The 22,068-nt window shown below is 40.9% G+C and overlaps 29 non-coding genes and 12 pseudogenes across 29 annotated transcripts; 3 read left to right on the top strand and 38 right to left on the bottom strand.

Moving 5' to 3' along the window:
* The first annotated feature begins 1,758 nt into the window (after positions 1–1,758).
* Positions 1,759–1,877, top strand: LOC131719332 (5S ribosomal RNA). Its single transcript, XR_009318230.1, has one exon. It is a non-coding gene; the product is annotated as a 5S ribosomal RNA (ribosomal RNA).
* A 100-nt stretch (positions 1,878–1,977) lies between these two features.
* On the top strand, positions 1,978–2,096 carry LOC131718218 (5S ribosomal RNA). The gene has a single exon (XR_009317115.1). It is a non-coding gene; the product is annotated as a 5S ribosomal RNA (ribosomal RNA).
* A 114-nt stretch (positions 2,097–2,210) lies between these two features.
* Positions 2,211–2,329, top strand: LOC131713017 (5S ribosomal RNA). Its single transcript, XR_009314904.1, has one exon. It is a non-coding gene; the product is annotated as a 5S ribosomal RNA (ribosomal RNA).
* A 10,992-nt stretch (positions 2,330–13,321) lies between these two features.
* LOC131712681 (5S ribosomal RNA) lies at positions 13,322–13,450 on the bottom strand (annotated as a pseudogene).
* A 114-nt stretch (positions 13,451–13,564) lies between these two features.
* Positions 13,565–13,683, bottom strand: LOC131712326 (5S ribosomal RNA). Its single transcript, XR_009314221.1, has one exon. It is a non-coding gene; the product is annotated as a 5S ribosomal RNA (ribosomal RNA).
* A 100-nt stretch (positions 13,684–13,783) lies between these two features.
* Positions 13,784–13,902, bottom strand: LOC131719982 (5S ribosomal RNA). The gene has a single exon (XR_009318880.1). It is a non-coding gene; the product is annotated as a 5S ribosomal RNA (ribosomal RNA).
* A 100-nt stretch (positions 13,903–14,002) lies between these two features.
* LOC131713206 (5S ribosomal RNA) lies at positions 14,003–14,121 on the bottom strand (annotated as a pseudogene).
* Positions 14,122–14,221: 100 nt separating this feature from the next.
* On the bottom strand, positions 14,222–14,340 carry LOC131719971 (5S ribosomal RNA). Its single transcript, XR_009318869.1, has one exon. It is a non-coding gene; the product is annotated as a 5S ribosomal RNA (ribosomal RNA).
* Positions 14,341–14,440: 100 nt separating this feature from the next.
* On the bottom strand, positions 14,441–14,559 carry LOC131711283 (5S ribosomal RNA). The gene has a single exon (XR_009313166.1). It is a non-coding gene; the product is annotated as a 5S ribosomal RNA (ribosomal RNA).
* A 114-nt stretch (positions 14,560–14,673) lies between these two features.
* LOC131710426 (5S ribosomal RNA) lies at positions 14,674–14,792 on the bottom strand. The gene has a single exon (XR_009312298.1). It is a non-coding gene; the product is annotated as a 5S ribosomal RNA (ribosomal RNA).
* Positions 14,793–14,903: 111 nt separating this feature from the next.
* Positions 14,904–15,012, bottom strand: LOC131716396 (5S ribosomal RNA; annotated as a pseudogene).
* A 114-nt stretch (positions 15,013–15,126) lies between these two features.
* On the bottom strand, positions 15,127–15,245 carry LOC131719960 (5S ribosomal RNA). The gene has a single exon (XR_009318858.1). It is a non-coding gene; the product is annotated as a 5S ribosomal RNA (ribosomal RNA).
* A 114-nt stretch (positions 15,246–15,359) lies between these two features.
* LOC131710425 (5S ribosomal RNA) lies at positions 15,360–15,478 on the bottom strand. Its single transcript, XR_009312297.1, has one exon. It is a non-coding gene; the product is annotated as a 5S ribosomal RNA (ribosomal RNA).
* Positions 15,479–15,589: 111 nt separating this feature from the next.
* Positions 15,590–15,698, bottom strand: LOC131716426 (5S ribosomal RNA; annotated as a pseudogene).
* Positions 15,699–15,809: 111 nt separating this feature from the next.
* On the bottom strand, positions 15,810–15,918 carry LOC131716424 (5S ribosomal RNA; annotated as a pseudogene).
* A 114-nt stretch (positions 15,919–16,032) lies between these two features.
* On the bottom strand, positions 16,033–16,141 carry LOC131715477 (5S ribosomal RNA; annotated as a pseudogene).
* Positions 16,142–16,241: 100 nt separating this feature from the next.
* On the bottom strand, positions 16,242–16,360 carry LOC131710600 (5S ribosomal RNA). The gene has a single exon (XR_009312481.1). It is a non-coding gene; the product is annotated as a 5S ribosomal RNA (ribosomal RNA).
* A 100-nt stretch (positions 16,361–16,460) lies between these two features.
* LOC131712091 (5S ribosomal RNA) lies at positions 16,461–16,579 on the bottom strand. Its single transcript, XR_009313980.1, has one exon. It is a non-coding gene; the product is annotated as a 5S ribosomal RNA (ribosomal RNA).
* Positions 16,580–16,679: 100 nt separating this feature from the next.
* LOC131720621 (5S ribosomal RNA) lies at positions 16,680–16,798 on the bottom strand. The gene has a single exon (XR_009319518.1). It is a non-coding gene; the product is annotated as a 5S ribosomal RNA (ribosomal RNA).
* Positions 16,799–16,898: 100 nt separating this feature from the next.
* On the bottom strand, positions 16,899–17,017 carry LOC131720620 (5S ribosomal RNA). Its single transcript, XR_009319517.1, has one exon. It is a non-coding gene; the product is annotated as a 5S ribosomal RNA (ribosomal RNA).
* Positions 17,018–17,131: 114 nt separating this feature from the next.
* On the bottom strand, positions 17,132–17,250 carry LOC131719949 (5S ribosomal RNA). The gene has a single exon (XR_009318847.1). It is a non-coding gene; the product is annotated as a 5S ribosomal RNA (ribosomal RNA).
* Positions 17,251–17,350: 100 nt separating this feature from the next.
* On the bottom strand, positions 17,351–17,469 carry LOC131713089 (5S ribosomal RNA). The gene has a single exon (XR_009314977.1). It is a non-coding gene; the product is annotated as a 5S ribosomal RNA (ribosomal RNA).
* A 114-nt stretch (positions 17,470–17,583) lies between these two features.
* LOC131719938 (5S ribosomal RNA) lies at positions 17,584–17,702 on the bottom strand. Its single transcript, XR_009318836.1, has one exon. It is a non-coding gene; the product is annotated as a 5S ribosomal RNA (ribosomal RNA).
* A 310-nt stretch (positions 17,703–18,012) lies between these two features.
* On the bottom strand, positions 18,013–18,131 carry LOC131719927 (5S ribosomal RNA). Its single transcript, XR_009318825.1, has one exon. It is a non-coding gene; the product is annotated as a 5S ribosomal RNA (ribosomal RNA).
* Positions 18,132–18,231: 100 nt separating this feature from the next.
* LOC131716369 (5S ribosomal RNA) lies at positions 18,232–18,340 on the bottom strand (annotated as a pseudogene).
* A 114-nt stretch (positions 18,341–18,454) lies between these two features.
* On the bottom strand, positions 18,455–18,573 carry LOC131713552 (5S ribosomal RNA; annotated as a pseudogene).
* A 100-nt stretch (positions 18,574–18,673) lies between these two features.
* On the bottom strand, positions 18,674–18,792 carry LOC131713586 (5S ribosomal RNA; annotated as a pseudogene).
* Positions 18,793–18,905: 113 nt separating this feature from the next.
* Positions 18,906–19,024, bottom strand: LOC131710200 (5S ribosomal RNA). Its single transcript, XR_009312069.1, has one exon. It is a non-coding gene; the product is annotated as a 5S ribosomal RNA (ribosomal RNA).
* Positions 19,025–19,138: 114 nt separating this feature from the next.
* On the bottom strand, positions 19,139–19,257 carry LOC131712417 (5S ribosomal RNA). Its single transcript, XR_009314310.1, has one exon. It is a non-coding gene; the product is annotated as a 5S ribosomal RNA (ribosomal RNA).
* Positions 19,258–19,357: 100 nt separating this feature from the next.
* Positions 19,358–19,476, bottom strand: LOC131718257 (5S ribosomal RNA). Its single transcript, XR_009317156.1, has one exon. It is a non-coding gene; the product is annotated as a 5S ribosomal RNA (ribosomal RNA).
* Positions 19,477–19,576: 100 nt separating this feature from the next.
* Positions 19,577–19,695, bottom strand: LOC131720619 (5S ribosomal RNA). The gene has a single exon (XR_009319516.1). It is a non-coding gene; the product is annotated as a 5S ribosomal RNA (ribosomal RNA).
* Positions 19,696–19,809: 114 nt separating this feature from the next.
* Positions 19,810–19,928, bottom strand: LOC131719915 (5S ribosomal RNA). Its single transcript, XR_009318814.1, has one exon. It is a non-coding gene; the product is annotated as a 5S ribosomal RNA (ribosomal RNA).
* Positions 19,929–20,028: 100 nt separating this feature from the next.
* On the bottom strand, positions 20,029–20,147 carry LOC131720720 (5S ribosomal RNA). The gene has a single exon (XR_009319617.1). It is a non-coding gene; the product is annotated as a 5S ribosomal RNA (ribosomal RNA).
* Positions 20,148–20,261: 114 nt separating this feature from the next.
* LOC131719904 (5S ribosomal RNA) lies at positions 20,262–20,380 on the bottom strand. Its single transcript, XR_009318803.1, has one exon. It is a non-coding gene; the product is annotated as a 5S ribosomal RNA (ribosomal RNA).
* Positions 20,381–20,494: 114 nt separating this feature from the next.
* Positions 20,495–20,603, bottom strand: LOC131714418 (5S ribosomal RNA; annotated as a pseudogene).
* Positions 20,604–20,710: 107 nt separating this feature from the next.
* On the bottom strand, positions 20,711–20,829 carry LOC131719893 (5S ribosomal RNA). The gene has a single exon (XR_009318792.1). It is a non-coding gene; the product is annotated as a 5S ribosomal RNA (ribosomal RNA).
* Positions 20,830–20,943: 114 nt separating this feature from the next.
* On the bottom strand, positions 20,944–21,062 carry LOC131710009 (5S ribosomal RNA). Its single transcript, XR_009311874.1, has one exon. It is a non-coding gene; the product is annotated as a 5S ribosomal RNA (ribosomal RNA).
* Positions 21,063–21,162: 100 nt separating this feature from the next.
* On the bottom strand, positions 21,163–21,281 carry LOC131711518 (5S ribosomal RNA). The gene has a single exon (XR_009313404.1). It is a non-coding gene; the product is annotated as a 5S ribosomal RNA (ribosomal RNA).
* A 114-nt stretch (positions 21,282–21,395) lies between these two features.
* On the bottom strand, positions 21,396–21,514 carry LOC131713215 (5S ribosomal RNA; annotated as a pseudogene).
* A 114-nt stretch (positions 21,515–21,628) lies between these two features.
* On the bottom strand, positions 21,629–21,737 carry LOC131714417 (5S ribosomal RNA; annotated as a pseudogene).
* Positions 21,738–21,844: 107 nt separating this feature from the next.
* Positions 21,845–21,963, bottom strand: LOC131711517 (5S ribosomal RNA). Its single transcript, XR_009313403.1, has one exon. It is a non-coding gene; the product is annotated as a 5S ribosomal RNA (ribosomal RNA).
* Between the last annotated feature and the right edge of the window lie 105 nt (positions 21,964–22,068).

Raw genomic sequence — 22,068 nt, 5'->3', positions numbered from 1 at the left:
TAAAATTACATTATGTTCGACATACTATCTCATTATTTTGAATTAGTATCACATTATTTTGATTTACTATCTCCTTATTTTGACTTCACTATCTCATAAGCATACATAATTAAGATTATTAGAAAAATTAAATAAAACACAAACATGTATTCATATATGCCAACTGAGAAAATCCTAGATGGCTGCGAGAAAAAAATAGTACATTTTATTTAAAATATATATATATTTTTGTACAGTTAAATCTATTTTTGTATTCAAAGGCTTGCTTAATTTATAGCAAGATTGGTCATTATTAGCAACGCATCTTAGGTTTTAGTTGATTAAATTCATAAACCCACCCTAATATATACAATGTTAGAAATAAAACATTTTCAAAGTTCAAACTACTCCTTTTACGATAAAATGTAATTATAATAATAAGATTATGAAGAAAGAGTTATTGGTGTATGTTTTCACTTAAAAGATACGGTTCTGGTTTTCCATCGTCTGATTTTCAACAATGCAAAACACCAGCAACCTATATTATAAAAGTAATTAAAAAATGTGAAAAAAATATACGTAGTTTCTTTAACGTATTTTCAAATTAACGTACAACACATTGAACTGCACTAACTCACGCTGTCCTATTAAGGTACGTTTGTGTACGTATATTAATATAGGCCTATTTAATTTGTGTATTTTTTATTTATTTTTTTTAAATTGTTCTAGTACTCACCGGTCTCTCGAGCAAGTAAAACTGCACTGCTAAACTTCTGTCCAGCTATTCCAGTAACCGTAAAAAGGGGGAGGGGATAGTATGGCTTAAAGTGGTCTGACGATTGACTCAAGGAGGGGTGACGATTGACTCGAGGAGGGGTGACGATTGACTCGAGGAGGTCTGACGATTGACTCGAGGAGGGGTGACGATTGACTCGAGGAGGGGTGACGATTGACTCGAGGAGGTCTGACGATTGACTCGAGGAGGGTTGACGATTGACTCGAGGAGGTCTGACGATTAACTCGAGGAGGGGTGACGATTGACTCGAGGAGGTCTGATGATTGACTCGAGGAGGGGTGAGGATTGACACGAGGAGGTCTGACGATTGACTCGAGGAGGGGTGACGATTGACTCGAGGAGGGGTGACAATTGACTCGAGGAGGTCTGACGATTGACTCGAGGAGGGTTGACGATTGACTCGAGGAGGTCTGACGATTAACTCGAGGAGGGGTGACGATTGACTCGAGGAGGTCTGATGATTGACTCTAGGAGGGGTGAGGATTGACACGAGGAGGTCTGATGATTGACTCGAGGAGGGGTGACGATTGACTCGAGGAGGGGTGACAATTGACTCGAGGAGGTCTGACGATTGACTCGAGGAGGGTTGACGATTGACTCGAGGAGGTCTGACGATTAACTCGAGGAGGGGTGACGATTGACTCGAGGAGGTCTGATGATTGACTCGAGGAGGGGTGAGGATTGACACGAGGAGGTCTGACGATTGACTCGAGGAGGGGTGACGATTGACTCGAGGAGGGGTGACGATTGACTCGAGGAGGTCTGACGATTGACTCGAGGAGGGTTGACGATTGACTTGAGGAGGGGTAAGGTCTGAGGATGTCCTAAAATGGACACCGTACACCTGGAAATATCAGGTGCTGCAGGCATTACATTTTTTAAATTACATTTTACAATTGAAATGTGTGGAGGACAAAAGGAAATTTTGGAGGAATCACCCCCAGCTCACTAAACATAAAAGTCATGAAAGCAGAACTGCAACCGCCTGCGGCCATACCACCTTGAATAAGCCTGATCTCGTCTGATCTCAGAAGCTAAGCAATGTTGGGCTTGGTTAGTACTTGGATGGGAGACCACCTGGGAATATCAAGTGCTGCAGGCATTACATTTTACAATTGAAATGTGTGGAGGACAAAAGGAAATTTTGGAGGAATCACCCCCAGCTCACTAAACATAAAAGTCATGAAAGCTGAAATGCGATCGCCTGCGGCCACACCACTTTGAATAAGCCTGATCTCATCTGATCTCAGAAGCTAAGCAATGTTGGGCTTGGTTAGTACTTGGATGGGAGACCACCTGGGAATATCAAGTGCTGCAGGCATTACTTTTTTGTAATTACATTTTACATTTGAAATGTGTGGAGGACAAAAGGAAATTTTGGAGGAATCACCCCCAGCTCACTAAACATAAAAGTCATGAAAGCAGAAATGCGATTGACTGCGGCCACACCACCTTGAATAAGCCTGATCTCGTCTGCTCTCAGAAGCTAAGCAATGTTGGGCTTGGTTAGTACTTGGATGGGAGACCACCTGGGAATATCAAGTGCTGCAGGCATTACATTTTACAATTGAAATGTGTGGAGGACAAAAGGAAATTATGGAGGAATCACCCCCAGCTCACTAAACATAAAAGTCATGAAAGCAGAACTGTAATTGACTGCGGACACACCACCTTGAATAAGCCTGATCTCGACAAAAGGAAATTTTGGAGGAATCACCCTGATGTAACTTAAAAAAGAGGATGATGAGTAAGTAGATTCAAGAAAATGCACAGAGTCCTTTTCTTCACTCAGTTGTTAGGTTTATTGAAATATGCAGGGAGTCTGTTCCCAGGTACAGGACAAACAAAATACTCTTACAATCGTTGCATGACATTAAATACCCTTCTGCATAGGTGTCTCTCTCCTCCTCTTTCTCTGACACTTAACCAATAGAAAAGGTACAACTCATTATCCCGTTACCATATATTTCATTTAGTGTGAGTGTGTGTGTGTGTGTGAGTGTGTGTGTAGTCTAGTGTGACGACCTCTGAACTCAGTGCATTCCTCAGACCCCTGGTGCCACAAGGGTCCATACATCTGGTTTTTGTCATCTTCTTGAGACCCTTTGATTCCAGTGGCATTATCTCTTTGGATCTCTCTGAAGTCTTAGAGCCTGGTCTCTTCTGGTCCCCTTGAAAACTAGCTTTATGACCCCCTCATAAACCAGCTGTATTTTCTAAGCAAAAACCTGTTTAACTAGTTTTATACCCCAGTGGACTCCCCGAAGGGCAAGCTTCTTTCATGTCAGGGCTGGAGGTCAAAGGACTTGTTTGTACAGCCGTGTGCTGCTGGCCAGCCATTTGCTTTGACACAAAAGAATATTTTTCAGTTGTCATAACATCTCTACCATATTGCAGCTTTCATCTATCACAGCAGCGCTTGCATTTTTGGAACTAACAGTTTTTTCTATCCAATGTTAAATCACTTTTCAGAAAAATAACATGAATACAGCCGTCATTCCTCATGCGTAGCAAACTGCTATTCAATACTTGTTCCATGTTTTCCAACATACCCCACTTTTAAAATATAAGATGGAGGGGGGTGACCTGCTACAACCAAGTTGCTTACGTGATCCCGAGCCCTCAGATGTCCTCTTCGCTGGTTCTGAGTAGTCACATCAAGTACCGTGTTTGTATAATATATTATAGTGAAGTATGTTCCTCTCATTCTAAGTCTCTCCATTATGTGTAGGTATCTACCTTGCCTTTGCTGTTTCTCCATGTAAGTATGTCATGAGCAAAAAACAAACAAAAAAAAACAAACAAACATACGTAAAAATAATACAAAAAATGAAAAATAAACATAGAAAAATACAGTAAATACAGTTTATCACTGTACACAGGTGTTATTTCTTATTCATGGTGGCTCCCAGTAAGTTTACAGTTTCCCGTCTGCCAATGGTCCTTTCTAACTGTCGGTGTTGTTTTTTCCACCAAAAACACTGAATGCTATTCCACAAAATCAATACTATTACTATTAACAGTATTATTAAAACAACATAATCCCCAAAAGTGTGCCCTAAGGCCTGCCCTGACCATCCATATCGTTTCAATACGGTGGCTTTTAATTGTGCCAAATCAACTTCGACCAATCTCCAATCTGAACTGCATGTGTTGGAGCAAAACAAAATCCTGGAGAAGTCTGACAAGTTAAATCACCATACTTAAAATTGGTATGGTTACTCAACACACACCCTTGATATTTCCCAACCTGCACTGCTTTTTTCCACCCCTCTAGTGGATGTACCTCTAATTCTGTGCTTATATTTCTATTAATTCTGGTGATTGCAGGACACCGGCAAACTACATGACTATTTGTTTCATAACAGCATACTTCATGCACCACACCACTCCAGTTCCCTCGTTGAACTTTCCATGTAGTCTTTTCCCAAACTATCACTGTCTCATTGTGTAGTACTCTTATCGGTCTAATCTTCAAACTATCTTTATACTGGTTATTAGGATCCATGTATGGTATTGAGAGATAGAACCCTATGTGACCAGGTGGTTCCTTGCCATTCTTCTTTGGCCACACTAAACTAGCTCCCAGGAGGTCAGTCTGATCAGGGTAGATCATTGCCATCCTCAACCTGAGTTCCTCCTGTGCATGTCTAGGTACCACTCTTAGCCTAATGTCCATTATTTCTTCCTTCATTGTTTTTACAAGGTCACCCGCAAATATTCTACAATATATTGCTTTGGTCAAATTGCGCAGGGCCCCCTCTGTTCCATCTATTAGCTCATATATAGCTGTACCCTGGAGTCTAATCCCTTGATTTACATACATCTGTCCATTCCCCAATCTTTCTATTCCTTCTCTCACAGTACTTGCTATCCAAGTTTGCCCTTTTGACATTTGATAAATATCCCAGCTGTTTGCAACAGAATTTCCTGCACCAAACCAGCCTGCTATTTCATCAAAAAGTCCCCTCTTCCTACGTTTCTCATTACCTTCACACATTCTTATTACCTTCACACATTCTCATTACCTTCACACATTCTCATTACCTTCATACATTCTCATTACCTTCACACATTCTCATTACCTTCACACATTCTCATTACCTTCACACATTCTTATTACCTTCATACATTCTCATTACCTTCACACATTCTTATTACCTTCACACATTCTCATTACCTTCACACATTCTCATTACCTTCACACATTCTTATTACCTTCATACATTCTCATTACCTTCACACATTCTTATTACCTTCACACATTCTCATTACCTTCACACATTCTCATTACCTTCATACATTCTCATTACCTTCACACATTCTCATTACCTTCACACATTCTCATTACCTTCACACATTCTCATTACCTTCACACATTCTCATTACCTTCACACATTCTCATTACCTTCATACATTCTCATTACCTTCACACATTCTCATTACCTTCACACATTCTCATTACCTTCACACATTCTCATTACCTTCACACATTCTCATTACCTTCACACATTCTCATTACCTTCACACATTCTCATTACCTTCATACATTCTCATTACCTTCACACATTCTCATTACCTTCATACATTCGTTTGGCTATTCGCTCTTTGTAATCTTTTATTGTTCTACTTATTTCTCTTTGAAGCCAATTCTGGATATTGGTGTATTGCTTGCAATGCTGTTCAAATATAACAGTTAGATTTGTGAAATTATACATTACATACGATAATACTATATTCACATTATCCAAAACAGTTTTTTGTTCTGGTCCAAGAATGATACCTTCCCGAGGTAGGGGGTGCAAAAGGGGACATACTTTCGTAGTGATTTTACCTCGATAGTACGGTTTACTGCCCTGTTTCTAGAAATTGGATCACCCCGCATGGAACAAGTGTAAATTACTGACGTACTCAATTCCTTACAGCAATCTATGCCTCCCAATTTCACCCACCCGTCCTGCTCTTTAGCTATACGGTGCAGTGTTGGTTTAACTCTGTAAGCTCATAATCCCATCTTCTATTCGAAACTGCAGTACTCTCAGAATAAACTCTATGTTCCAGCTGTGGATCCCCATCCTCTCGATCAGAACCACACTACTAACTTTAATCATTGCATCTCTGACAGCCTAAGCCATCTTTCCACCATGGTAACTGTTTCTCACAATCTGTGCTGACGATTTCTATCCAAGTTCCTACTGTCATCACATCGGTTACTTTGCCCCTATATACATCTCTGAACATATTCTGCAGTGCATCCATCATGGTCTGTGCCAGTTGGTCACACTTTCTCAATTATTTTGTATTACCTAAAAATGCTTTAATTACGCTCATAGCTTGTTGTAATTAATTTATAATTAACAATTATTCATGTTGCTCTAACACATTTAGGTGCATCATTATTTTTAACCCGTATGTTAAATTACATCTTTCTAGAATCCAATATTCTAGACCATCTCAATCTTATGATGCACTTAAGACTGATTAAAACCTAAAACTATAACTTCAAAAATGATCACTATGCATTGAACAAATACTAAAATAGTGCCTCATTTTAGACATATTCAACACTACAGCATATCATTCAAAGTTCACATGATTTCCAAAATTAATGTCTAATATAGGTAACCATATTTTTCAGTAGAACAGCTGTTTTCAATTGGTATTTCCATTCAACATAGGATGTCCCATTAGCTTACAAGTACATATTAATATAGTATTATGTTCCTAATAACACTCCAAATAATCCATTGCAAGCCACCAACCATTTTACCTCCCTAACATGGATGGCAGATACAATGTCTTAACAATGTCACTCTTAAGTGTCATGAACAACACAAACTCCATACTCCCAGTGCCTCTAGAGGTCAATGGTACAACCTTTGTAGTTTTTGTTATTTTACTGAATGTGATTAGTAATAAATTACACGAGACCTTCCCATCTCTGCACTCCAGGATCGCTGACATATTACCTTTAGTATCTTTAAACTAAGACAAATCTTTTCACCAATCATACATCTATACCCCAAGTTTATAATACGTAGTTTCATTATCAGGTATGTTAACTGAAATTAACAGTCCCCATTACATCCCCCAAAATGTCACTTTAACGTCATCATAAATATTTCTTCTTTTGATATGCAGACCGGAATGGTTCCCCATATGTAAGAATGTCTCTGTGGTTTCAGATACTTCCTCATGACCGTCTCTCAGCAACTTACACTCTTGTTCCAGATATATGGTAGAGCTTAATTACTACATATCATGGACAAGCATTGTAAAGTTCTGCAGGTTAATATGTACAGTTACTGTTTGCATATCCAAATTGTTCCACAAGTGTACTGGAACTTTCTGCACAAACTCTTCTGAAATGGTCCTCTCAGTTCCGATGAACAGCATTGTGCTTCCATTCCACATAAACGCCATCAATAATATCTCGGGACCTGTGGAGAACAAGTGCCGTATTTATTCTTTTGATTAATATCTGATTTAATTTCAAAATTCAAAAAGGGTTAATTCTTGAATAGTCTCTTTTTCATCTGCATTGATAATGTTATTGCAATTCTAAGAATCGCCAATGTCTGTTAATTCTATCTTGTATTTTTCTCAGAGCCTATGTCCACCCCATATTGTGAACATAATATAACATATCAGTTCCAGCATGAACCTTTAGGAGAAGAGAAAAGCCTTAGACCTGTGTCTGTACTCTGAAAGTAACTACAAATCTCTATCTACTTCATTGCTCACAATTACTACTCTAACCTAACTGCATCAGTGCCCTTAGGAATTTCCGTTCTCCAGCAGGCTTGCTTATTAGTGAAACTAGTTTTCAAGCCAGTTTTCACTCCCTCATTTTTGTATTGCCAATTTCAAATTGGTTTCTCCCAGTTTGTCCATTATCTCATATGGACCTCCCCAATCAGCCTTCCAACCCCCCACTTTTTTTTTTTTTTAATTTTTTTTTTTAATTTGAATGGAGACCCTGAGTGGGGTTGGAATCAGTGCCTGTTTTAATGCCTCAAACAAGGCATGTGACCTTTAATCCTATTGCAGTATGTCTTGCTTGCCTGGGTTACCATTCAGGTGTTCATAGAGGGTGACAGCTAGTTCGCTGTATCCTTCCATGAAGTCCTGACAGAATCCAAATATGCCCAAAAAGAATCTAAGGGCAGATTTTTTATCAACTTTTTATTTTCAACTTTTTATTTCCTGGGTCAGATGTGTGTCCTCCAGCTTCCACCTGTACTCCTAAGAAACAAACAGATTATTTCATTAATGCAGCTTTCTTTAGATTTAATTTGAGAGCAGCGTGCTCCATGAGATCCAAGACTTCCTCCAGCAACAGATAGTGTTTCTCCGCAGTTCCCGTTGCAACAGTATGTCGTCCACATACTGTATGATATTACCTAGTTGAGAACAGTCCTGTAAGATGTTAGTCATACATTGATCTCTCCCTTCTTGGCAAGACGTCCAGAGCACATATAACAATAACAGTTGAAAAGAAAGTTTACAAAGAAATGTATTCAAACGTTAATGTTTCTCAATAACGCATACAGAAATAAAAGTACTGCCTATTTTTGCAATTAATAACAGCATCCTTTTTAGCAGATCAAAATAAATCAGGATCTATTATAGAAATAATCCAGTGAGAAAAAGAAAATGTGTGTGCACATCAACCTGACCTTCATGAGCACCTGTTTATGATGCTTCCTTTTTAGAATGTGGTCCACAAGCTCTACCAACCCAGAGCTCTTTGGGTGGCAGAGGACGTGGAATCACTGTACTTCGCCAACCAGGGCGCAGGTTGCTTCATGCTTAAGCCAGCGAATTTGTTCTTTATTTAATTAATTTACACGGGCGTTTCCCCATGGTCAATCCTACCAAGTGCATTTGTATTACTGTGAGTGCATAATTACTTTTGCTACTGCGACTGTCTGTTCTGTATTAGACAGTGAGAAGTTGACTATTTTGCATCACAATATTGCCATTAGCTCAGCGTCCTGTGCTGAACTTCCACAAGAGAGTATTAATACCCTATATTCACAGACAAACACACAAACATTAACCAACAGACTGTCTATCATACCAGTATCACAATCTATCAATCCTGCAGTCCTATACTGCACCATCAATAATCTCATGTCACTCACGATTTATTCATGTTTCAGTTATCACATTAATCTAATTATCATCACCTCTCCTGCAAGAAGCTCCGTAAAATACTAATTGTAACCAACATAAACAAAACACATCGTAAACATGTGTGCAAACATCCCATTTCACATCACTCGCGTAGCTCTGAGTGACACTGCTTTTGTCTCCTGCATCACTGCATTCTGATGCCTTAGCAGAAGTTGAAATCCCTGTAGATCACTCTGATATCGATTGTGACCTCTTTTTCCCCATTTGAATTGTATTTTATGCTCTCTAACAATTCAACTTTTTTTTTTCCCTTCTACTCGTGTATGGTAGTGTGCTTTAGCAACATCAGAATAAACCCAGTTAATACTGATAACATCAGTGCTTTATTAAACTACGTGTTTTCCATTCAAAGAGAATGCAATCTCCCTGTTTAATTCAACATGAACTAAACAATCATTAATAAACAGACCCCTTAAAAATAAAACATCGTTTTAACTCTGCACTTTTTTTAGCTACACCAATAATACAAACTCTACCACTCATGTGATCTTGGTTTCAAATATGTATTCATAGGTGATTCATAAAATTCACCTGTGTCTTAAACATAAAATTCACTCTCAAACAAACACTTAACATTCATTCATGAAAATATTTTTAATAAAATATTTCCAGGTCGATAATTTAATTTGTTTCAGATTTATTGATCTCCAAAAACATTTGTTCTCTTCCTAAAAGTCTTTTTATTTTTAGTCTGTCTAACAGTGATCTATTCTCATTCTCTACATAGTCTTTTCTCTCTCTGCCCAGATATGGTCACGCAAGTTTTTTTTTATTCCTCCCTGAATCTGCGACCAGGGAGACACAGACCCTGCGTACCAAAACAATACCACCACTTTATTTTCAAGTAAACCCTCTATCAGAAAGACAAAATGTTCCTCTTGTTTACCAATATAATCCTGAACAAACTATTAATTGTTGCTTTGTATATTTGTGTTATTGTTTTAGTTCAAAGGTTGGCCATTCCTTTGCATTCAAACACTAACACAACACAAATAATCAGTTAACCTGGGTCTCTTTCCCTTATCAAACCCTCTTATGACCGAGGCAAGACAATAAGTATTCATCCTGGTTCTTAGTACATAGTTTTTCTAAGATGTTACTTTATCTCCACGCTTAAGCAAAATTAGAATTACTCAAACAATCATTAATAAACAACTTCTTAATTACATTTTAATGTGACCTTTTAATTTTATTTTTACAACATGTATTCCTCAAAGTTGATATAGAATCTTTACCATTACAGTTTTTTTTGTTTTGTTTGTTTTTTTGTGGGCTACCAGTCTTGAATTGCCTTTGTCTTTTTCTTCTTACGAGACACACACTCCTGACCTGTTACATGAACATGTACATTACTGTTCTGTACATAGCTTCCCTTTTTGCCATGTTTTAAAACATAGTCTATGTTCCATATTCTCCAGTCATCCATTTGATGACATTGAGGGTCATCTAACATATTTGGAGTTGATCAGACTCCCAACAAAACACAAAACTAACAAAAAAAAACAACACTTTTTAGTTTTGTCTTGTTTTTGCCAATATTCCGTGTTTAAAGCTATGCTTAACGAAGCATAAACTTTTATTTTGGTTTATTGCACATTTAATTTACACTTTTGTATGTGCTATTTGGGCTTAACTGGAACTTATTGTCTGATTGTTCCTTATCTGTACCACCTAATGTGGACAGTTAAATAAGAGGCTTATCCTATTGCCCCCTTATCGTGACTTATAAACCAAACAGTAAAAACAAAGACAAAACAGGTGTACCAAACCCTCTCAAAACAAACATAAAACATAAATCCGAGTATGCCCGTACCTGTTGAGCTATACAAGTCAGTGTAACTAGTCCAATAGACTCTACTGGCACGTCATAACACTACACGATTTACTCCGACTTTTTTAGGAATCCAGAGGTCCTCTTTCATACCTAAAGTCCTAACAGTCAATACACTTTTAGTTCAGCGGTCAATCTCTCTTGACTTAACTAATTGTGTCCTTAATGTACATGAATTATCAAAAAGTCCTCTTTCATACTCTACCCTTGATTCTCACTACATTCTAAACACTGCATATAAAACAATAAACCATTAACTACTCACCAATGTACGTGATTATATGTTCGAGCTGAAGTCCTGATCCAAAGATTCTCCACACCGTCTGGTTAGAAGTTAGAAGCAGTCTCTGTCCATTCGCTTTGTCCTGGTCCTGCGCGCACGGGATTCAGGCTGGGCAAATGGGTTTCTCTGCAGTCAGGTATCAACCCCCCGGTATTTGAAAAAAAAGTATCAGGAAACAGTCCGCAGGTGGCTCGCCAAATGATGTAACTTAAAAAAAGGATGGTGAGTAAGTAGATTCAAGAAACTGCACAGAGTCCTTTTCTTCAATCAGTTGTTAGGTTTATTGAAATATGCAGGGAGTCTTGTCCCAGGTACAGGACAAACAGAATACTCGTTCTTACAATTGTTGCATGACATTAAATACCCTTCTGCATAGGTGTCTCTCTCCTCCTCTTTCTCTGACACTTAACCAATAGAAAAGGTACAACTCATTATCCTGTTACCATATATTTCATTTAGTGTGTGTGTGTGTGTGTGTGTGTGTGTGTGTGTGTGTGTGTGTGTGTAGTGTGAAGACCTCTGAACTCAGTGCATTCTTCAGACCCCTGGTGCCACAAAGGTCCATACATCTGGTTTTTGTCATCTTCCTTGTTCCTATCTCTCCGATTTGCCAGAGACCCTTTGATTTCAGTGGCATTATCTCTTTGGATCTCTCGGAAGTCTTAGAGCCTGGTCTCTTCTGGTCCCCTTGAAGACTAGCTTTATGACCCCCTCATAAACCAGCTGTATATTCTAAGCAAAACCCTGTTTAACTAGTTTTATACCCCAGTGGACTCCCCGAAGGGCAAGCTTCTTTCATGTCAGGGCTGGAGATCAAAGGACTTGTTTGTACAGCCGTGTGCTGCTGGCCAGCCATTTGGGGTAACTTCTCTACCATATTGCCTTCAATCTACTTCCAATGTGCAGTTGTTTAAGTATAGTTAAATATACGTTAACTTGGTGTTTTTCTCAGCTCTCTGCTACCATCCATTGCTCAATGAAGCTGCTATTATTTCTTGCTTGCAATGCAGTGCAAGTATCTATATACCCAGAGTATATAGCCAGCTTTCATCTATCACAGCAGTGCTTGCATTTTTGGAACTAACAGTTTTTTCTATCCAATGTTAAATCACTTTTCAGAAAAATAACATGAATACAGCCGTCATTCCTCATGCGTAGCAAACTGCTATTCAATACTTGTTCCATGTTTTCCAACAGTCTGGATCAGCATGCCTTGTTCACCTGGTAGAGTTAACAGTGCCATGGGAGGATGCTGTAGATGAGGCGTATGAGAGGAAGAGACTGCGGTATGCTCAACTAGCCACTGAAGCGGAACAGCGAGGATGGAGAGTTCGGGTTTACCCAGTGGAAGTGGGTTGTCGAGGATTTGTGGCACACTCTACAACCCGGTTTCTCAGAGACGTCGGATTCAGTGGCCAAGAGTTGCGTCGCACAGTGAAGAACTTATCTGAAGCCGCAGAGAGGAGCAGCAACTGGCTGTGGTTGAGACGGAAAGATTCTGGCTGGGGATCTCAAGCACAATAGAAAGAAAGAAGCGCTGATGTACAGGTAAGTAAGATGGGCTGAGTTGAGTGGGGGACGGAGGGGGGTGATGCTGGGACGCCAGAATCACCGTCAAGCCCTCTTGAGGTGTCGTGGGCTAGTCGACGAAACACTAAGGATGGAAGGTGCCCACTTGAAAACCCCAGAGATGTACCCTACTTAGCTCAATCCAGACGGTTGTCATGCTGATGCGCTGGGGAGGCCGCACTTTGGTTGATCCCCGGAGCCAGCATCGCAGCCGTTGTGTGTGCTGATGCGCCAGGGAGGCAAAATAAGCTGATCCCTGGAGCCAGCATTACACTTCAGCCATTAACACAAGACAAAAGGATATCTACATCATCAAATGGAAGGAAACGTAAATGGATGGAGACACATATGGATAACATTAGTTTACTGTAAAGCTACGTCTTAGTTGGTGCTTATCTTTGCGAGAGCCGAGTTCAAATCAGCATGAAGTTTTAACATCTACTCTCGTGTAATGGAAATCATAACCATCCAAGTACTAACCAAGCCCAACATTGCTTAGCTTCTGAGATCAGACGAGATCTGGCTTATTCAAGGTGGTGTGGCCGCAGGCGATTGCATTTCTGCTTTCATGACTTTTATGTTTAGTGAGCTGGGGGTGATTCCTCCAAAATTTCCTTTTGTCCTCCACACATTTCAAATGTAAAATGTAATTACAAAAATGTAATGCCTGCAGCACTTGATATTCCCAGGTGGTCTCCCATCCAGGTACTAACCAAGCCCAACATTGCTTAGCTTCTGAGATCAGACGAGATCAGACGAGATCAGGCGTATTCAAGGTGGTGTGGCCGCAGGCGATTGCATTTCTGCTTTCATGACTTTTATGTTTAGTGAGCTGGGGGTGATTCCTCCAAAATTTCCTTTTGTCCTCCACACATTTCAATTGTAAAATGTAATTACAAAAATGTAATGCCTGCAGCACTTGATATTCCCAGGTGGAATCCCATCCAAGTACTAACCAAGCCCAACATTGCTTAGCTGCTGAGATCAGATGAGATCAGGCTTATTCAAGGTGGTGTGGCCGCAGGCGATTGCATTTCTGCTTTCATGAATTTTATGTTTAGTGAGCTGGGGGTGATTCCTCCAAAATTTCCTTTTGTCCTCCACACATTTCAATTGTAAAATGTAATGCCTGCAGCACTTGATATTCCCAGGTGGTCTCCCATCCAAGTACTAACCAAGCCCAACATTGCTTAGCTTCTGAGATCAGACGAGATCAGGCTTATTCAAGGTGGTGTGGCCGCAGGCGATTGCATTTCTGCTTTCATGACTTTTATGTTTAGTGAGCTGGGGGTGATTCCTCCAAAATTTCCTTTTGTCCTCCACACATTTCAATTGTAAAATGTAATGCATGCAGCACTTGATATTCCCAGGTGGTCTCCCATCCAAGTACTAACCAAGCCCAACATTGCTTAGCTGCTGAGATCAGACGAGATCAGGCTTATTCAAGGTGGTGTGGCCGCAGGAAATTGCATTTCTGCTTTCATGACTTTTATGTTTAGTGAGCTGGGGGTGATTCCTCCAAAATTTCCTTTTGTCCTCCACACATTTCAATTGTAAAATGTAATGCCTGCAGCACTTGATATTCCCAGGTGGTCTCCCATCCAAGTACTAACCAAGCCCAACATTGCTTAGCTTCTGAGATCAGACGAGATCAGGCTTATTCAAGGTGGTGTGGCCGCAGGCAATTGCATTTCTGCTTTCATGACTTTTATGTTTAGTGAGCTGGGGGTGATTCCTCCAAAATTTCCTTTTGTCCTCCACACATTTCAATTGTAAAATGTAATGCCTGCAGCACTTGATATTCCCAGGTGGTCTCCCATCCAAGTACTAACCAAGCCCAACATTGCTTAGCTTCTGAGATCAGACGAGATCAGGCTTATTCAAGGTGGTGTGGCCGCATGCGACTGCATTTCTGCTTTCATGACTTTTATGTTTAGTGAGCTGGGGGTGATTCCTCCAAAATTTCCTTTTGTCCGCCACACATTTCAATTGTAAAATGTAATTACAAAAATGTAATGCCTGCAGCACTTGATATTCCCAGGTGGTCTCCCATCCAAGTACTAATCAAGCCCAACATTGCTTAGCTTCTGAAATCAGACGAGATCAGGCTTATTCAAGGTGGTGTGGCCGCAGGCGATTGCATTTCTGCTTTCATGACTTTTATGTTTAGTGAGCTGGGGGTGATTCCTCCAAAATTTCCTTTTGTCCACACATTTCAATTGTAAAATGTAATTACAAAAATGTAATGCCTGCAGCACTTGATATTCCCAGGTGGTCTCCCATCCAAATACTAACCAAGCCCAACATTCCTTAGCTTCTGAGATCAGGCTTATTCAAGGTGGTGTGGCCGCAGGCGATTGCATTTCTGCTTTCATGACTTTTATGTTTAGTAAGCTGGGGGTGATTCCTCCAAAATTTCCTTTTGTCCTCCACACATTTCAATTGTAAAATGTAATTACAAAAATGTAATGCCTGCAGCACTTGATATTCCCAGGTGGTCTCCCATCCAAGTACTAACCAAGCCCAACATTGCTTAGCTTCTGAGATCAGACGAGATCAGGCTTATTCAAGGTGGTGTGGCCGCAGGCGATTGCATTTCTGCTTTCATGACTTTTATGTTTAGTGAGCTGGGGGTGATTCCTCCAAAATTTCCTTTTGTCCGCCACACATTTCAATTGTAAAATGTAATTACAAAAATGTAATGCCTGCAGCACTTGATATTCCCAGGTGGTCTCCCATCCAAGTACTAATCAAGCCCAACATTGCTTAGCTTCTGAAATCAGACGAGATCAGGCTTATTCAAGGTGGTGTGGCCGCAGGCGATTGCATTTCTGCTTTCATGACTTTTATGTTTAGTGAGCTGGGGGTGATTCCTCCAAAATTTCCTTTTGTCCACACATTTCAATTGTAAAATGTAATTACAAAAATGTAATGCCTGCAGCACTTGATATTCCCAGGTGGTCTCCCATCCAAATACTAACCAAGCCCAACATTCCTTAGCTTCTGAGATCAGGCTTATTCAAGGTGGTGTGGCTGCAGGCGATTGCATTTCTGCTTTCATGACTTTTATGTTTAGTGACCTGGGGGTGATTCCTCCAAAATTTCCTTTTGTCCACACATTTCAATTGTAAAATGTAATTACAAAAATGTAATGCCTGCAGCACTTGATATTCCCAGGTGGTCTCCCATCCAAATACTAACCAAGCCCAACATTCCTTAGCTTCTGAGATCAGGCTTATTCAAGGTGGTGTGGCTGCAGGCGATTGCATTTCTGCTTTCATGACTTTTATGTTTAGTGACCTGGGGGTGATTCCTCCAAAATTTCCTTTTGTCCTCCACACATTTCAATTGTAAAATGTAATTACAAAAATGTAATGCCTGCAGCACTTGATATTCCCAGGTGGTCTCCCATCCAAGTACTAATCAAGCCCAACATTGCTTAGCTTCTGAGATCAGACTTATTCAAGGTGGTGTGGCCGCAGGCGATTGCATTTCTGCTTTCATGACTTTTATGTTTAGTGAGCTGGGGGTGATTCGTCCAAAATTTCCTTTTATCCACCACACATTTCAATTGTAAAATGTAATGCCTGCAGCACTTGATATTCCCAGGTGGTCTCCCATCCAAGTACTAATCAAGCCCAACATTGCTTAGCTTCTGAGATCAGACGAGATCTGGCTTATTCAAGGTGGTGTGGCCGCAGGCGATTGCATTTCTTCTTTCATGACTTTTATGTTTAGTGAGCTGGGGGTGATTCCTCCAAAATTTCCTTTTGTCCTCCACACATTTCAATTGTAAAATGTAATAACTGCAGCACTTGATATTCCCAGGTGGTCTCCCATCCAAGTACTAACCAAGCCCAACATTGCTTAGCTTCTGAGATCAGACGAGATCAGGCTTATTCAAGGTGGTGTGGCCGCAGGCAATTGCATTTCTGCTTTCATGACTTTTATGTTTAGTGAGCTGGGGGTGATTCCTCCAAAATTTCCTTTTGTCCTCCACACATTTCAACTGTAAAATGTAATGCCTGCAGCACTTGATATTCCCAGGTGGTCTCCCATCCGAGTACTAACCAAGCCCAACATTGCTTAGCTTCTGAGATCAGACGAGATCAGGCTCATTCAAGGTGGTGTGGCCGCAGGCAATTGCATTTCTGCTTTCATGACTTTTATGTTTAGTGAGCTGGGGGTGATTCCTCCAAAATTTCCTTTTGTCCTCCACACATTTCAACTGTAAAATGTAATGCCTGCAGCACTTGATATTCCCAGGTGGTCTCCCATCCGAGTACTAACCAAGCCCAACATTGCTTAGCTTCTGAGATCAGACGAGATCAGGCTCATTCAAGGTGGTGTGGCCGCAGGCGATTGCATTTCTGCTTTCATGACTTTTATGTTTAGTGAGCTGGGGGTGATTCCTCAAAAATTTCCTTTTGTCCTCCACACATTTCAATTATAAAATGTAATTACAAAACTGTAATGCCTGCAGCACTTGATATTCCCAGGTGGTCTCCCATCCAAGTACTAACCAAGCCCAACATTGCTTAGCTTCTGAGATCAGACGAGATCAGGCTTATTCAAGGTGGTGTGGCCGCAGGCAATTGCATTTCTGCTTTCATGACTTTTATGTTTAGTGAGCTGGGGGTGATTCCTCCAAAATTTCCTTTTGTCCTCCACACATTTCAATTGTAAAATGTAATGCCTGCAGCACTTGATATTCCCAGGTGGTCTCCCATCCAAGTACTAACCAAGCCCAACATTGCTTAGCTGCTGAGATCAGATGAGATAAGGCTTATTCAAGGTGGTGTGGCCGCAGGCGATTGCATTTCTGCTTTCATGACTTTTATGTTTAGGGAGCTGGGGGTGATTCCTCCAAAATTTCCTTTTGTCCTCCACACATTTCAATTGTAAAATGTAATTACAAAAATGTAATGCCTGCAGCACTTGATATTCCCAGGTGGTCTCCCATCCAAGTACTAACCAAGCCCAACATTGCTTAGCTTCTGAGATCAGACGAGATCAGGCTTATTCAAGGTGGTGTGGCCGCAGGCGATTGCATTTCTGCTTTCTTGACTTTTATGTTTAGTGAGCTGGGGGTGATTCCTCCAAAATTTCCTTTTGTCCTCCACACATTTCAATTGTAAAATGTAATGCCTGCAGCACTTGATATTCCCAGGTGGTCTCCCATCCAAGTACTAACCAAGCCCAACATTCCTTAGCTTCTGCGATCAGACTTTTTCAAGGTGGTGCGGCCGCAGGCGATTGCATTTCTGCTTTCATGACTTTTATGTTTAGTGAGCTGGGGGGTGATTCCTCCAAAATTTCCTTTTGTCCTCCACACATTTCAATTGTAAAATGTAATGCCTGCAGCACTTGATATTCCCAGGTGGTCTCCCATCCAAGTACTAACCAAGCCCAACATTGCTTAGCTTCTGAGATCAGACGAGATCAGGCTTATTCAAGGTGGTGTGGCCGCAGGCGATTGCATTTCTGCTTTCATGACTTTTATGTTTAGTTAGCTGTGGGTGATTCCTCCAAAATTTCCTTTTGTCCTCCACACATTTCAATTGTAAAATGTAATGCCTGCAGCACTTGATATTCCCAGGTGGTCTCCCATCCAAGTACTAACCAAGACCAACATTGCTTAGCTTCTGAGATCAGTCTTATTCAAGGTGGTGTGGCCGCAGGCGATTGCATTTCTGCTTTCATGACTTTTATGTTTAGTGAGCTGGTGGTGATTCCTCCAAAATTTCCTTTTGTCCTCCACACATTTCAATTGTAAAATGTAATTACAAAAATGTAATGCCTGCAGCACTTGATATTCCCAGGTGGTCTCCCATCCAAGTACTAACCAAGCCCAGCATTGCTTAGCTTCTGAGATCAGACAAGATCAGGCTTATTTAAGGTGGTGTGGCCGCAGGCGATTGCATTTCTGCTTTCATGACTTTTATGTTTAGTGAGCTGGGGGTGATTCCTCCAAAATTTACTTTTGTCCTCCACACATTTCAATTGTAAAATGTAATGCCTGCAGCACTTGATATTCCCAGGTGGTCTCCCATCCAAGTACTAACCAAGCCCAACATTGTTTAGCTTCTGAGATCAGACGAGATGAGGCTTATTCAAGGTGGTGTGGCCGCAGGCGATTGCATTTCTGCTTTCATGACTTTTATGTTTAGTGAGCTGGGGGTGATTCCTCCAAAATTTCCTTTTGTCCTCCACACATTTCAATTGTAAATGTAATTACAAAAATGTAATGCCTGCAGCACTTGATATTCCCAGGTGGTCTCCCATCCAAGTACTAACCAAGCCCAACATTGTTTAGCTTCTGAGATCAGACGAGATCAGGCTTATTCAAGGTGGTGTGGCCGCAGGCGATTGCATTTCTGCTTTCATGACTTTTATGTTTAGTGAGCTGGGGGTGATTCCTCCAAAATTTCCTTTTGTCCTCCACACATTTCAATTGTAAAATGTAATTACAAAAATGTAATGCCTGCAACACTTAATATTCCCAGGTGGTCTCCCATCCAAGTACTAACCAAGCCCAACATTGCTTAGCTTCTGAGATCAGACGAGATCAGGCTTATTCAAGGTGGTGTGGCCGCAGGCGATTGCATTTCTGCTTTCATGACTTTTATGTTTAGTGAGCTGGGGGTGATTCCTCCAAAATTTCCTTTTGTCCTCCACACATTTCAATTGTAAAATGTAATGCCTGCAGCACTTGATATTCCCAGGTGGTCTCCCATCCAAGTACTAACCAAGCCCAACATTGCTTAGCTTCTGAGATCAGACGAGATCAGGCTCATTCAAGGTGGTGTGGCCGCAGGCAATTGCATTTCTGCTTTCATGACTTTTATGTTTAGTGAGCTGGGGGTGATTCCTCCAAAATTTCCTTTTGTCCTCCACACATTTCAACTGTAAAATGTAATGCCTGCAGCACTTGATATTCCCAGGTGGTCTCCCATCCGAGTACTAACCAAGCCCAACATTGCTTAGCTTCTGAGATCAGACGAGATCAGGCTCATTCAAGGTGGTGTGGCCGCAGGCGATTGCATTTCTGCTTTCATGACTTTTATGTTTAGTGAGCTGGGGGTGATTCCTCCAAAATTTCCTTTTGTCCTCCACACATTTCAATTATAAAATGTAATTACAAAACTGTAATGCCTGCAGCACTTGATATTCCCAGGTGGTCTCCCATCCAAGTACTAACCAAGCCCAACATTGCTTAGCTTCTGAGATCAGACGAGATCAGGCTTATTCAAGGTGGTGTGGCCGCAGGCAATTGCATTTCTGCTTTCATGACTTTTATGTTTAGTGAGCTGGGGGTGATTCCTCCAAAATTTCCTTTTGTCCTCCACACATTTCAATTGTAAAATGTAATGCCTGCAGCACTTGATATTCCCAGGTGGTCTCCCATCCAAGTACTAACCAAGCCCAACATTGCTTAGCTGCTGAGATCAGATGAGATCAGGCTTATTCAAGGTGGTGTGGCCGCAGGCGATTGCATTTCTGCTTTCATGACTTTTATGTTTAGGGAGCTGGGGGTGATTCCTCCAAAATTTCCTTTTGTCCTCCACACATTTCAATTGTAAAATGTAATTACAAAAATGTAATGCCTGCAGCACTTGATATTCCCAGGTGGTCTCCCATCCAAGTACTAACCAAGCCCAACATTGCTTAGCTTCTGAGATCAGACGAGATCAGGCTTATTCAAGGTGGTGTGGCCGCAGGCGATTGCATTTCTGCTTTCATGACTTTTATGTTTAGTGAGCTGGGGGTGATTCCTCCAAAATTTCCTTTTGTCCTCCACACATTTCAATTGTAAAATGTAATTACAAAAATGTAATGCCTGCAGCACTTGATATTCCCAGGTGGTCTCCCATCCAAGTACTAACCAAGCCCAACATTGCTTAGCTTCTGAGATCAGGCTTATTCAAGGTGGTGTGGCCGCAGGCGATTGCATTTCTGCTTTCATGACTTTTATGTTTAGTGAGCTGGGGGTGATTCCTCCAAAATTTCCTTATGTCCTCCACACATTTCAATTGTAATTACAAAAATGTAATGCCTGCAGCACTTGATATTCCCAGGTGGTCTCCCATCCAAGTACTAACCAAGCCCAACATTGCTTAGCTTCTGAGATCAGACGAGATCAGGCTTATTCAAGGTGGTGTGGCCGCAGGCGATTGCATTTCTGCTTTCATGACTTTTATGTTTAGTGAGCTGGGGGTGATTCCTCCAAAATATCCTTTTGTCCTCCACACATTTCAATTGTAAAATGTAATTACAAAAATGTAATGCCTGCAGCACTTGATATTCCCAGGTGGTCTCCCATCCAAGTACTAACCAAGCCCAACACTGCTTAGCTTCTGAGATCAGACGAGATCAGGCTTATTCAAGGTGGTGTGGCCGCAGGCGATTGCATTTCTGCTTTCATGACTTTTATGTTTAGTGAGCTGGGGGTGATTCCTCCAAAATTTCCTTTTGTCCTCCACACATTTCAATTGTAAAATGTAATGCCTGCAGCACTTGATATTCCCAGGTGGTCTCCCATCCAAGTACTAACCAAGCCCAACATTGCTTAGCTTCTGAGATCAGGCGAGATCAGGCTTATTCAAGGTGGTGTGGCCGCAGGCGATTGCATTTCTGCTTTCATGACTTTTATGTTTAGTGAGCTGGGGGTGAGTCCTCCAAAATTTCCTTTTGTCCTCCACACATTTCAATTGTAAAATGTAATTACAAAAATGTAATGCCTGCAGCAATTGATATTCCCAGGTGGTCTCCCATCCAAGTACTAACCAAGCCCAACACTGCTTAGCTTCTGAGATCAGACGAGATCAGGCTTATTCAAGGTGGTGTGGCCGCAGGCGATTGCATTTCTGCTTTCATGACTTTTATGTTTAGTGAGCTGGGGGTGATTCCTCCAAAATTTCCTTTTGTCCTCCACACATTTCAATTGTAAAATGTAATTACAAAAATGTAATGCCTGCAGCACTTGATATTCCCAGGTGGTCTCCCATCCAAGTACTAACCAAGCCCAACATTGCTTAGCTTCTGAGATCAGGCTTATTCAAGGTGGTGTGGCCGCAGGCGATTGCATTTCTGCTTTCATGACTTTTATGTTTAGTGAGCTGGGGGTGATTCCTCCAAAATTTCCTTATGTCCTCCACACATTTCAATTGTAATTACAAAAATGTAATGCCTGCAGCACTTGATATTCCCAGGTGGTCTCCCATCCAAGTACTAACCAAGCCCAACATTGCTTAGCTTCTGAGATCAGGCGAGATCAGGCTTATTCAAGGTGGTGTGGCCGCAGGCGATTGCATTTCTGCTTTCATGACTTTTATGTTTAGTGAGCTGGGGGTGATTCCTCCAAAATTTCCTTTTGTCCTCCACACATTTCAATTGTAAAATGTAATTACA

Source organism: Acipenser ruthenus, chromosome 44 (assembly GCF_902713425.1).
Source record: "Acipenser ruthenus chromosome 44, fAciRut3.2 maternal haplotype, whole genome shotgun sequence".
Lineage (NCBI taxonomy): Eukaryota > Metazoa > Chordata > Actinopteri > Acipenseriformes > Acipenseridae > Acipenser > Acipenser ruthenus.
Note: the sequence above shows the minus strand (reverse complement) of the source record. Positions and strands in the feature narration are given on the sequence as shown.